This window comes from Papio anubis, chromosome 11 (genome assembly GCF_008728515.1).
Source record: "Papio anubis isolate 15944 chromosome 11, Panubis1.0, whole genome shotgun sequence".
Lineage (NCBI taxonomy): Eukaryota > Metazoa > Chordata > Mammalia > Primates > Cercopithecidae > Papio > Papio anubis.
Genome location: NC_044986.1, coordinates 30880864 through 30894981, shown reverse-complemented (window position 1 = coordinate 30894981; position 14118 = coordinate 30880864). Strand labels below are relative to the sequence as shown.

At 47.0% G+C, this 14118-nt stretch overlaps 1 protein-coding gene across 5 annotated transcripts in view; it reads left to right on the top strand.

The window, feature by feature from the left end:
* SUFU (SUFU negative regulator of hedgehog signaling) overlaps positions 1–14118 on the top strand; it is a 132478-nt gene that overhangs the window by 57105 nt on the left and 61255 nt on the right. The gene's annotated exons all lie outside the window — the stretch shown is intronic.

The window sequence follows — 14118 nt, the reverse complement described above, 5'->3', positions numbered from 1 at the left end:
GTATTTCTTCAGGATAAATTCCTTTAAGTGGGATCACTTAGCCGGGTGTGGAGAAATTAACCTTTACATGTTAATAACCATTGCTAAAGGATTTTTAAAGTGAGGAGGAATTAGATGAATGAATATGTTATTAAAATAATACTGTTGGGACCATCCAGTAAATGTTATCGTTATTTTCAACAAACAATAGAAGGATCATTATATAAAAGTGGTTGTTTTTGTTTGTGTGTTTTGTTTGAGACAGAGTCTCGCTCTGTCGCCCAGGCTGGAGTGCAGTGGTGTGTTCTTGGCTCACTGCAAGCTCCACCTCTCAGGTTCAAGTGATTCTCCTGCCTCAGCCTCTTGAGTAGCTGGGATTACAGGCGTGAGCCACCGCACCGAGCCTAGGGTTTTTTTTTTTTTTTTTTTTGAGACCGAGTCTGGCTCTGTGGCCCAGGCTGGAGTGCAGTGACGCGATCTCAGCTCACTGCAAGCTCCAGCTCCTGGGTTCACGCCATTCTCCTGCCTCAGCCTCCCGAGTAGCTGGGACTACAGGCGCCTGCCACCACGCCCGGCTAATTTTTTGTATTTTTAGTAGAGATAGGGTTTCACCTTGTTAGCCAGGATGGTCTCGGCCTCCCAAAGTGCTGGGATTACAGGCTTGAGCCACCGCGCCCGGCCTGAGCCTAGTGTTTTTATAGCAACAAAATACTTTACTGAGTCCTTGAGAATAGGTCTCCCTTCTTAGGTTCCTTGGCCAGAGAGATTGGTTCATTCACACTATGTGGCAGACATTTGGGGTTAGGAAAGATCAGCAAGCCTTTTTTTTTTTAAGATGGGATCTCACTCTGTTGCTCAGACCGGAGTCCAGTGTTGTGATCACAGCTCACTGTAGCCTTGACCTGCTAAGCTCAGTTGATCCTCCTACCTCAGCTTCCCAAGTAGCTGGGACTACAGGTGCATGCCACCACACCCAGCTAATTGTTATATTTTTTGTGGAGGCAGGATTTCGCCAGGTGGCCCAGGCTGTTCTTGAACTCCTGAGCTCAAGTGATCTGCCTGTGTTGGCCTCCCAAAGTGGAGAGATTATAGGTGTGACCCATTGCGCCCGGCTAGCAAACCTTATACAGTGTGTTACACAGTTTAGAGTTCCAGGAATCCATCCATCATGCTCTTCCTGTCTCTGAAGTTGGAAGTGCTGAGGGACACAGCCTGCCTCTGTAAGTCAGAGAGACTTTTCCGGATATTGACAGCAAGTCATGTTTTACATAAGGAACCTCAATGCACTGTAGAGTTTTCCTGGGGTTTTCCTCCTCTTGCCTTCCCAAAAGTTAACAGATGTGATTCAGTCTTTTCCTGTTGAGGCCCTTTTTTAAAACTTGCTTTTCTATGCCGGGCGTGGTGGCTCACACCTGTAATCCCAGCACTTTGGGAGGCCAGGGCGGGTGGATCACGAGGTCAAGAGATTGAGACCATCCTGGCCAACATGGTGAAACCCCGTCTCTACTAAAAATATAAAAATTAGGTGGGTGTGGTGGCGTGCACCTGAGTCCCAGCTGTCAGGAGGCTGAGGCAGGAGAATTGCTTGAACCTGGGAGGCAGAGGTTGCAGTGAGCCAAGATTGCGCCACTACACTCCAGCCTGGGCAACAGAGCGAGACTCCATCTCACACACACACACACACACACACACACAACAACAACAAAAAAAACTTGCTTTTCTATAGTTAAAAGTAAGTAAATGAAACAGTAGGTATTGGCTGGGTGTGGTGGCTCACGCCTATAATCCCGGCACTTTGGGAGGCTGAAGCAGGTGGATCACTTGAGGCCAGGAGTTCAAGACCAGGCTGGGCAACATGGTGAAACCTCATCTCTACTGAAAATACAAAAATTAGCTGAGCATGATGGCGCATATCTGTAATCCCAGCTACTCGGGAGGCTGAGGCATGAGAATTGCTTGAACGTAGGAGGCGGAGGTTGCAGTGAGCTGAGATTGCACCATTGCACTTTAGCCTGGGCGACAGAGTGAGACTCCATCTCAAAAAAACAAAACAGTAGATATTGAGCACCAGACTGTCTTAGGTACTTAGCTTCTCTCATTTAACCTGTGCAGTGGGTAGCCTGGTGAGGAACATACTGGTTGATATTGCCCCTTTTCAGATGAGGTGATAGGGAGGTGATGGACCCTGGAGAACTTCCTACAGCTGCTGAGTGGCAAGAGCAAGCCTTCAGGGACAGCCTAACCAGCCTGCTCTGCGTGCTCCAGCCTCTCAGCCACCAAGGGTCCATTTTAGATGAAGAGAGAGGATTTGGGGAAAATGAACTTTTTCATCAGTTATATTTATTTTATTTAAGTGCCTGCTACATACCAGAGGCTCTGTCAAATGCTAGGTAAGCTATGTGGAACAAACTTTCCACTGCCTTTAGCTCGTAGAGACAGGCATTGAAAAAATAAGCAAATAAATATTTGATTCCTTAAGATCACCAAAAGGGAAAAATGAGGAACTGAAAGAAGGCTTATGTAGCTGGAGGGAGGTGAGGGAGAGGCGAGGGCTCAGGAAAAGCTGGAGGCCTGGCAGGGATAGGAAACTGCTGGGCTTGAGGCAAGTAATGGTGCATTTGCCTCAATAGAGTCTTGATTCTAAAGGTAATGGAAAGCTATGAAAGCATGTTAAGGGCTGGGTGTGGTGGCTTATACGTGTACTCCCAGATACTGGGGAGGCCTAGTGCGGAGGATAGATTGAATCCAGGAAGTTGAGGCTACAGTGAGCCAGGATCATGCCACTGCACTCCAGCCTAGGCAACAGAGCAAGACCCTGCCTCAAAAAACGAAAAAAGAAAAAATGAAAGCATGTTAAGGAGGAAGGTGAAAGGGTCAGTTTGGGGAGTGAAGTCCTTTTTTTTCCTTAAATTAAGATGTACTTGGATTTGAAGTATTTGAGACTCTAGCTGCATTTTGACAGTGACTCTTACATGGAAGGGACAGGGGCTGCTGCAGCAGTTGGAGCGCAGGGTCCCTCAGGGTCATGGATACTTCTCAGCTCTGCCATTCCAGTCCCTGGGTCTTAAACTCAGCAGAATCCTGCCTCAAGCCTGCTGTATCCTGAGGCTCTTCAGCCTAAGAAAGGGACTCTCTGTCTTGGGGGTGTTAGCAGCCTCGGCATTGCTGTGCTCAGCAGCACACCACAGGGCTCTCTTCTCAGATCCAAGAGGGAGATCAGGCTTTGCCTCCTCTTCCCTGCCCTGCAGATGAGTGAAGGAAGTCAGGAAGGTTGAGTGAGGAGCTCAGAGTGCTTCCCCAGGTAAGATGTTACTAGGCTGCAGGCAGCTTCTCATCTACAGCTCATCTGACTTTCTTCTTTCATGTCCCAAATGTATGTGGTCTTAATATATTTTCCTCAGGTAAAGCTTTCTGGAAAGAGGTGCTCCATCATCACCAATGAGAGCTGTCAAGCTGTCTCTCTCTTTTTTGGAGACAGAGTCTCACTCTGTCACCCAAGCTGGAGTGCAGTGGTGCAATCTCGGCTTACTGCAGCCTCCACCTCCTAGGTTCATACTGTTCTCATGCCTCAGATTCCTGAGTAGCTGGGATTACAGGCGTGCACCACCACACTCGGCTAATTTTTGTATTTTCAGTAGAGATGGGGTTTTGCCATGTTGGCCATGCTGGTCTCCACCTCTTGGGGTCAGTGATCCACCTGCCTTGGCCTCCCAAAGTACTGGGGTTACAAGCATTAGCCATTGCGCCCAGCCTCAAGCTCTCGTTTCCTGGTTTTGCTAAGCTGCCTGTTGCCCCAGTCAGCTAACTAAAGCCAAATGGAGCTGCCTGGTTATATTCATACCATTTTTCTCCCTCATGCTCTTTTTAATTTTCCTCACATTTTCTTTGCCTCAACCTGATTCATCCTCTTTTCTGGTTGCTGTAGATCTGTGAAATATTTTCATTTTTATCTGTTAGTAATACTGACCAACTATAAGACAAAAAAATCCCTGATTTCTCTGCACTTTCCCAAGATTTTAGATTAATAGTTGAAAGATTGTGTTCCTGCTGCACTGAAGAAAAAAGGTCAGTCCCTCAGAAATGAGTTTGTGCCCTAAAATTTAAGTGATTTAGCCAATATATAAATCTGGGTATTTTTAGGGAAAACTTAAGCCCTGAAAGCAGAGGTTGGCAGGTACATCCTGCAGGCCAAATCCTGATAACCAACTGTTTTTATAAGTAAAATTATATTGGAACATAGCCATACCCATCATGGATTACCTGGGCTTCTTTTGTGCCATAGCAGTGGAGTTGAGTAGTTGTAACAAGAATGATATGGCCCTCAAAGCCTGAAATATTTTATCTCTGGCCGTTCACTGCAAAAGTCAGCCAACAACTGACTTAGAGAATGTTTTCCACTTCTGAATAACAACTCAGGTGGAGAGGTAGCCATCTCTGTGAGATTTCAGAGGCCCTGAGAAATGAGTTGCCTTAGCTGGGTCCTGTGCTCTGGCCTATGGTAGAGGAATCAATTACAGTACGTAGAGAGTTTGTTGGGGTTGGGGGGTATGCATCTCCTGCTGTGTTGCTGAAGGATTTTCTTTAGCAAATTCCTTTAGCTTCCATGGGTCTGTATCCATTGGAGAACTACATTAAATGCCTTGAAACTCTTAGCAGAAAGTCTATTTATTGTTTTTGAGACAGAGTCTCGCTCTGTCGCCCAGGCTGGAGTGCAGTGGCACGATCTCGGCTCACTGCAATTCTCCTACCTCAGCCTCCTGAGTAGCTGGGACTACAGGTACCCACCACCAAGCCCGGCTAAATTTTTTTTGTATTTTTAGTAGAGACAGGGATTCACCGTGTTAGCCAGGATGGTCTCAATCTCCTGACCTCGTCATCCGCCTGCCTTGGCCTCCCAAAGTGCTGGGATTACAGGTCTGAGCCACCACGCCTGGCCGAAAAAGTCTGTTTGATGCAGGTATTCAGCTAGGATAATTCACCCTCAGAATAGGTCTGTCATCTCTGGACCCCTGTGGAGTTTTAATTGGTTGACTCTTTCAGCCGAATGTGGCCCTTTTGTCGCTGGCACCTGCAATTCAGGGATGCTTTCTGCAGGGGGCAGTGAAGCCCACTGGCAAGCAGAGAGATCTGCTGGAGAGTTAGGACAGTAGACCTAGCATCTCTGCAGGAGGTAAAGCACTTTGATGACTGGAAACTGCTCATGATAGAGTGTTCAGTGAAGAGGGCTGGAGAAGAATGTGGCTAAGAGCAGGAATCCAAATGGCAGCTTGCCTGGGTTCAAATCCTAGTTGGGCCATGTGGGACCAAAATTGGACCAGTTACTTCATCTGTGAAACACAGGTAATAGTAATGTCTACTTCATAATATAGGTAGTGTTCCTAATGCAGAGCCTGGCATTATACATAGAAACAATCAATATTATTTATGGCTGGGTGTAGTGGCTCACGCCTGTAACCCCGGTACTTTGGGAGGCTGAGACGGGTGGATCACCTGAGGTCAGGAGTTTGAGACCAGCTTGAAACCCTGTCTCTATTAAAAGTACAAAAATTAGGTTGGGTGCAGTGGCTCACGCCTATAATCCCAGCACTTTGGGAGGCCAGGGTGGGTGGCTCACAGGGTCAGGAGTTCAAGACCAGCCTGGCCAACATAGTGAAACCCCATCTCTACTAAAAAATACAAAAAATAACCCAGGCATGGTGGCGGCACCTGTAGTCCCAGCTACTCAGGAGGCTGAGGCAGGAGGATCACTTGAACCTGGAAGGCGGAGGTTGCAGTGAGCCGAGATTGTGCCACTGCACTCCAGCCTGGGTGACAGAGCAACTCCGTCTCAAAAAAGAAAAAAAAAAAAAAAAAAAATTATGTTGTTATTTAAAGAGGCATATTGCAAAAGAAAAGGAAACAGGCTTCCTTCCTTCCTTCCTCCCTTCCTCCCTTCCTCCCTCCCTTCCTCCCTCCCTTCCTTCCTTCCTCTTTCTTTCTGACAGAGTCTCGCTCTGTCGCCCAGGCTGGAGTGCAGTGGCGTGATCTCGGCACACTGCAACCTCTGCCTCCTGGGTTCATGCAATTCTCCTGCCTCAGCCTCCCTAGTAACTGGGATTAAAGGCGCTCGCCACCACCCCCGGCTAATTTTTTGTATTTTTAGTAGAGACAGGGTTTCTCCGTGTTAGCCAGGATGGTCTCGATCTCTTGACCTTGTGATCCATCTGCCTCAGCCTCCCAAAGTGCTGGGATTACAGGTGTGAGCCACCGCGCCTGGCCAAAACCTGTCAAGAAAAAAAAAAAGGCCAGGGCAGTGGCTCATGCCTGTAATCCCAGCACTTTGGGAGGCCGAGGTGGATGGGTCACTTGAGGTCAGGAGTTCGAGACCAGCCTGGCCAACATGGTGAAACCCTGTCACTACTAAAAATACAAAAATTAGCTACGCGTGGTGGCAGGCACCTGTAATCCCAGCCACTCAGGAGGCTGATGTAGGAGAATTGCTTGAACTCGGGAGGCACAGGTTGCAGTGAGCCGAGATGGCATGGGCAACAGAGCAAGACTCCATCTCAAAAAAAAAAAAAATTCAGTCATAGTTACCTTTTTTTTTCTTTTCTGATAATAAAACCCATGCTCTATGCAAAAAAAAAATTCAAAATGGCAAGAAAGTACAAAAAGGAAAATATCAATGACATATAACTCCATCACCCTAAGATGGCCTTTGGTGAATATTTTCACATGTGTCTGCCAGTGATCTATGTGGGCATGTACATATTGTTAACAGAATTGGACTCCAACTGTATAAAGTTGCAATCTGTTTTTTTCTTTTTCTTTCTTTCTTTCTTTTTTGAGACAGGGTCTCACTCTGTCACCCAGGCTGGAGTGTAGTGGCACAATCTTGGTTCATGCAAACTCTGACTCCCCAGATGGGGGTCAGGTGATCCTCTAACATCAGCTTCCCAAGTAGTTAGGAAGGACTACAGATGCACACTACCGTGCCTGGCTAAGTTTTGTAATTTTTGTAGAGATAGGGTTTTGCCATGTTGCCAAGACTGGTCTTGAACTCCTGGGCTCAAGCAATCGACCCAAATTTGGCCCAGCCAAATTTTTCTTTTCTTTCTTTTTTCTTTTCTTTTCTTTTTTCTTTTTCTTGAGACAGGATCTGGTTCTGTTACCCAGGCTGGAGTGTAGTGGTGCAATCACAGCTCACTGCAGCCTCCACCTCCTTGGGCTTAGGTGATCCTCCCACCTCGGCCTCCTATTTGGGGCTACAGGTGCACACCACCATGCCTGGCTAATTTTTCCATTTTTTGTAGAGCTGGGGTTTCCCCATGTTGCTCAGGCTGGTCTCGAACTCCTGGACTCAAGCCGTCTGCCTGCCTCAGCCTCCCACATTTCTGGGATTACAGGCTTGAGCCACCATGCCTGGCCACATGAGTGAACTTTTTTTTTTTTTTTGAGACGGAGTCTCCCTCTGTTGCCCAGGCTGGAGTGCAGTGACCGGATCTCGGCTCACTGCAAGCTCCGCCTCCCGGGTTTACGCCATTCTCCTGCCTCAGCCTCCCGAGTAGCTGGGACTACAGGCGCCTGCCACCTCACCCAGCTAGTTTTTTGTATTTTTTAGTAGAGACGGGGTTTCACCGTGTTAGTCAGGATGGTCTCGATCTCCTGACCTTGTGATCCGCCCGTCGCGGCCTCCCAAAGTGCTAGGATTACAGGCTTGAGCCACCGCGCCCCGCCATGACTGAATTTTTAAAAGAACTTCTCAGAGACTGGGGACAGTGAGTCCTGAGAAGCAATCTAGGCCACAAGTGCAGGTGTGGTCAGGTTACCACTTGAAGGTATGCTCTCTGGTACTGAGGAGAATGTGTTTATTGGAACAGCTTTGGATGAGATACAGTGATCTGCTTTCTCACTCAGTTTCTTCATAGCTCTCAGTGGAAAATGAATGGTGCCCCTAAGCCAGACACAGTACTGCTTGGGCTTCCCTGGGAGTGGGTCTCCACCACCAAGCCTGTCTTCTTGCCTTGCTGGGCAGACATGAGGACAAGCTTGTTGTTTGGGTTCTTTCCAGGACTGAAGGACCAGGGGAACAGAATGGCCCTGCCTCAAGAGTTCTGATGAGGTTCAAGCAGCATTTCTGACTCCTCACAGAGCCCTCTCTCTGGACAGATGACAGTTGGAGCTTGAGCCAGGGGAGGAAGAGGAAAGGGAGGGAATTCAAGTGCTTTTAAAGAGGAATTGCAGCACACCCAGGCAGTGGATTGTTGTTTTGCTGGCATGCAGCAGGTAGACCCTGAAACAGCACTGGGAGTCCTTCTCTGCCTTGTCCTGCTTGGCCCAGTGGAAGCTGCATACCTGGGGCACTGTGCCGGGCAGGGAACGCATCTCCGGGAGAGGCTGCAGCCCGGTATCTCCTAGCCCCAGGCCTAGCTCCAGCAGCCTGTGTTTGACTTTGAAGATTTAGGGAGAACAGGACACTGTCAACCTCCTGAGCCAGCTGGGCATGTCTAGGGCCTCCTGTATTGAGTACCGTGGTGACCTGAACACAGGAAAACCTTTGTCCTTTGCTTCTCTTCACTGGGCTACTCACATCACGCGTTCATTGTCTTCTGTCCTTGCCTGGTACACTTTTATTCCCCCAAACAAATATAACGTTATTGTTTTCCTAATTACAAAAAGGACATTAAAAAATTCCAGGCAACACTGAAAACATGTAGAAACCATGTCGCACAACAGAACAATGGGCAGAGTGGAGTTTCATTTTTACTTAAAAAAAAGAAAAAAGTTTGACTTTGATTATACATGCTCAAAAGAAAGTCTTAAAGATTGTATATCAGGCCGGGCGCGGTGGCTGAAGCCTGTAATCCCAGCACTTTGGGAGGCCGAGACAGGGGGATCACGAGGCCGGGAGATCGAGACCATCCTGGCTAACACGGTGAAACCTCGTCTCTACTAAGAAATACAAAAAAACTAGCTGGGTGAGGTGGCAGGTGCCTGTAGTCCCAGCTACTCGGGAGGCTGAGGCAGGAGAATGGCATGAACCCGGGAGGCGGAGCTTGCAGTGAGCTGAGATCCGGCCACTGCACTCCAGCCTGGGCGACAGAGCGAGACTCCGTCACCAAAAAAAAAAAAAAAAATAGAGGCTCAGGCCAGGGGCAGTGGCTCACTCCTGTAATCCCAGCGCTTTAGGAGGCCAAGACGGGCGGATTACAGGATCACGGGAGCTTGAGACCAGCCTGACCGACAACACGGTGAAACCCCGTCTCTACTAAAAAATACAAAAAACTAGCCGGGCGAGATGGTGGGCGCCTGTAGTCCCAGCTACTCGGGAGGCTGAGGCAGGAGAATGGCGTAAACCCGGGAGGCGGAGCTTGCAGTGAGCTGAGATCCGGCCACTGCACTCCAGCCTGGGCGACAGAGCGAGACTCCGTCTCAAAAAAAAAAAAAGATTATATATCAGATGTTCACAGCAAATGTTAATAGCTGAGAAATGGGACTGATGGGAAGAGATTTTCATGTTTTACTTTATACATTTCTTTGTTGACTTTCTTATAATAAGCCTATGTTACTTTGTAACTTAAATAAATATATGTTGAAAACAGAAATAAACATGCTTCTGAGACGGCCATTTTTATTTGGTTATCATCCTTCTAGATATGTCTCTATACATAAAATAGGCATTTTTACTAAGTACTGTATATATTAACATACTTTCTTCACACAGCATCATGTCATAGAAGTCTTTCTAGCTAAGTAACTATAGCTCAGCTGGGCACAGTGACTCATGCCTGTAATCCCAGCATTTTGGGAGGCCAAGGCAGGCGGATCACCTGAGGACAGGAGTTTGAGACCAGCCTGGCCAACGTGGTGAAACCCTGTCTCTACTAAAAATACAAAAATTAGCTGGGTGAGTTGGCGAGCGCCTGTAATCCCAACTACTCGGAAGACTGAGGCAGGAGAATCACTTGAACCCAGGAGGCGGAGGTTGCAGTGAGCCAAGATTGCACCATTGCACTCCAGCCTGGGCGAGAAGAGCGAAACTGTCTCAAAAAATATATATATATATATATGTGTGTGTGTGTGTGTGTGTGTGTGTGTGTCTCCATAGCAGTGCTTGTAATTGTTGTATGGCATTTCATTGTATGCTACTAACATAACAGGCCCCTCTAGGATAAATAGAGCCCTCTGGATGAACTTGCAGATAGTTTCCAGTTTTCCCTGTTTTAAACAACACTATAAGGTTGTTGTCCATATATGAACATCTTAGCAACTGCAGCCAGTTATCTCAGGATCAATTTCTAAAGTGGGATTGTGGTCACAAGGTCCACAGATTTTACAGTTTGGCACATATGCCCAGCTGTCCTCCTTGAAGGTGATTCCACTAGGCAGGATGGCCCCTGCCACGGCCGCCACTGTGTTCTCACCTGTAGTCATGGCCATTTGGCAGTACAGGCATTGAAGAAGCACTGTGTAGTCTTTCAATCCGTAAAATAAGACACAGTACTCTTCCCACTTTTGGTAGCTTTAAGGCAGGCCATATTCCAACATTAAGGAAGTTCTTTGAGGCTGGAGGCCCACAGGCTACTCAGACTCTGTGGCTCTCGGAAAGCCCTGCAGTACCTGAGTTCACCCTCACAACTCAGTCCCTTCTCTCCAAGCAGGAAGAAATGTGCTGGAAGAGTCTGGCCTGAACACCAAAAGAGTTCACTAATGATTTATTGCTACCTCTTCCTATAATCAAATCACCCAAAATCAGTTATCTGTAACCCCCTTCCTGTGTCTGATTGGTAGGGAAACTTTGAAATTTGGGCAGGTACATAGACAGCTGAGGAGCTGGTCTTTACACAGATACTCAGAGGTAAGTGCCTGCCTCATGGCCTGTCTCTGACCCAACAGCCCCTTTTGGGTGCCACGTTCAACGAGGGACTTAAACCAATCACAGTGTGTCCAGAGAATGGTGGCTTTCAAACTGGCAAAACCTTTCAAAACTGTCCATCTATGAGGAATGGCTGTGAAAGTGAGGTAACTGAAAACATTCTAGTTGGAAGACGAAAAGATTGAGATGGAATATGTAGGGAGTCGAACTATGACCTACAACAGGAATTTAAAAATAGTTGAGGTCTTACCATATGGAAAAGGGATTTGACTTTTTGTTACTCAGAATAGAGAGCTAGAAAGCTGTTAACTCTTCATTGGGATGTAGAAGAATTTCCTAATGTGGATAGGCACTGGGAGGCAGTAAACTCACCATCCCTGAAGTTTTTCTAGTAGTCTGGGCAGTTGCTGGCCCAGGCGCTTGTAGAGGGGATTTAAGCGCTGGGTGTGGAATTGGTGATTTGGGAATCTAGACTGCCAAACCCAGAGACCATTTATTTGCCTACTTACTTACTTACTTATTTATTTATTGAGACGGAGTCTTGCTCTGTCACCCAGGCTGGAGTGCAGTGGCGCAATCTCGACTCACTGCAACCTCCGTCTCCCAGGTTCAAGCGATTCTCTTGCCTCAGCCTCCTGAGTAGCTGGGACTACAGGCACATGCCACCACACCAGGCTAATTTTTGTATTTTTTAGTAGAGACAGCGTTTCACCATGTTGACCAGGCTAGTCTCAAACTCCTGACTTCGTGATCCGCCTGCCTCAGCCTCCCAAAGGAGACCATTTATTAATGCTGAGTTTTTTTTTTTTGTTTGTTTGTTTGTTTGTTTTCTAATTGGTATTTTTGTGACCCCTTCTTCTGTGCTCCAGTCTGGTTTCTTGCAAACAAGTCCTTCCTCCTTCGTCTTCTCGATGCTTCCCAGGTGCTCCACGTCTGACCCAGCTGGGTGATTTCTGAGAACATCCATAAGTACTATAGCTGTGCTTCTTGGTGTAAACTAAGGCAGGAAGAAGGGAGTTGGTTTCCTAAGCTGAAAATTAGAATCATGGCTCCTCTAAGAAATCATCTGCTCTTCTATGTGGATGGATTCTATGTCTGTGTCTCAGTTCTACTGGATCCTTCTGTCTTCATTCCTTTTTGTGTAAATAGTGGCCATGTTTTCCAGTGGTCAGATCTTTCAAATGAATAGCAACTGCTTAATTTGTACAGTATTTTCAGTACACAAGGCAATTTTTACATATTTTGTTTTCTTAGATTCTTTAAAAAAAAAAAACCCTTCAAGGTATACATTAGATCATCACATCATGTTTTGGTAGGTGAAAAAATAGATGCAGAGAAGTTAAGTGGCTTCTTCAAGGTTACACAGTAAGAAAATTGTATCAGAGAATAAAGCTAAGAGAAGAGACTCTTAACTATAGGATCTGATTTTGTCTTGAACAGGAGGGTATACATAATACATTTTGGGTGACTGTTTGTACCCATGACTTGGTAGAAGAAAAATAGTTAGTGCTAATAAGTAACGCTTTCACCTTACACTAAGATGGCCAGTGACTGAGCTAGGAGAAGTTAGTGTTTCATTAATTTATCTTTTGTTGGGTTGCTGGGGATAAGGCCAACCAAAATTCTCTCTGGGTTAAAAGTTGATGTTTAAGCAGGCCGGGCACGGTGGCTTACGCCTGTCATCCCAGCACTTTGGGAGGCTGAGGTGGGCGGATCACTTGAGGCCAGGATTTCAAGACCAGCCGGGGCAACATGCCAAAACCCGGTCTCTATTTAAAACAACAACAACAACAACAACAACAAACAAAACGAGCCAACCAACCAACAAACAAAAAAGTAGCCAGGCATGGTGGTGCACACCTGTAATTCTAGCTATTTGGGGACTGAGGCAGGAGAATCATTTGAACCTGGGAGACAGAGGTTGCAGTGAGCCAAGATTACCCCACTGCACTCTAGCCTGGGTGACAGAGCGAGACTCTGTTTCAAAAAAACAAAACAAAACAAAACAAAAAAATTAATGGCTTAAAACCCAGTTTCTGTGTGTCTAGAGTTTGGGTACAGCTTATCTCTAGGTCCTCTACTCAGGGCCTTGCAAGGCTACAATTAAGGTATTTACCAGGCTGCATTCTTTTATTTTCTTTTTTTCCACGTTCATATTACAGGCTGCATTCTTATTTGAGGCTCCCCTGGGGAAGAATATGCCTCCAAGTTCCCTCAGGTTGTTGACAGAATTCCTTTCCTTGCAACTTTAGGATTCAAGGCAGCTTGCTGCTTCAAAGCAGCAATGGAGGAAGCGTCTGACCTTTGTGTAGGGGCACAATTCCCTTTTAAAGGGCTTTTACCTGTTTCAGTCAAGTCCACCCAGGAGAATCTCCTTTTTTTTTTTTTTTTTTTTGTGATGGAGTTTCATTCTTGTTGCCCAGGCTGGAGTGCAGTGGCATGATCTTGGCTCATTGCATCCTCTGCCTCCCAGGTTCAAGCCATTCTCCTGCCTCAACCTCCCGAGTAGCTAGGATTACAGGCACCAGCCACCATGCCCAGATAATTTTTTGTTTGTTTGTTTTTAGTAGAGACAAGGTTTCACATGTTGATCAGGCTGGTCTTGAACTCCTGACCTCAGGTGATCCATCCGCCTCGGCCTCCCAAAGTGCTGGGATTACAGGTGTGAGCCGCGACTGGCCTCTCCCTGTTTTCTTTGTTTGTTTGTTTTGTTTTGTTTTGTTTTTGAGACAGAGTCTCACCCCAGTGCCCAGGCTGGAGTGCAGTGGCGCCATCTTGGCTCACTGCAACCTCTGCCACCCGGGTTCAAGCAATTCTCCTGCCTCAACCTCCTGAGTAGCTGGGATTACAGGCACCAGCCACCATGCCCAGATAATTTTTTGTTTGTTTGTTTTTAGTAGAGACAAGGTTTCACATGTTGATCAGGCTGGTCTTGAACTCCTGACCTCAGGTGATCCATCCGCCTCGGCCTCCCAAAGTGCTGGGATTACAGGTGTGAGCCGCGACTGGCCTCTCCCTGTTTTCTTTGTTTGTTTGTTTTGTTTTGTTTTGTTTTTGAGACAGAGTCTCACCCCAGTGCCCAGGCTGGAGTGCAGTGGCGCCATCTTGGCTCACTGCAACCTCTCCTGCCTCAACCTCCTGAGTAGCTGGGATAACAGGCGCCTGCCACCGCACCCAGCTACTTTTTGTGTTTTTAGTACAGATGGGGTTTCACTATCTTGGTCAGGCTGGTCTTGAACTCCTGACCTCCTGATCCACCCTCCTTGGCCTCCCAAAGTGCTGGG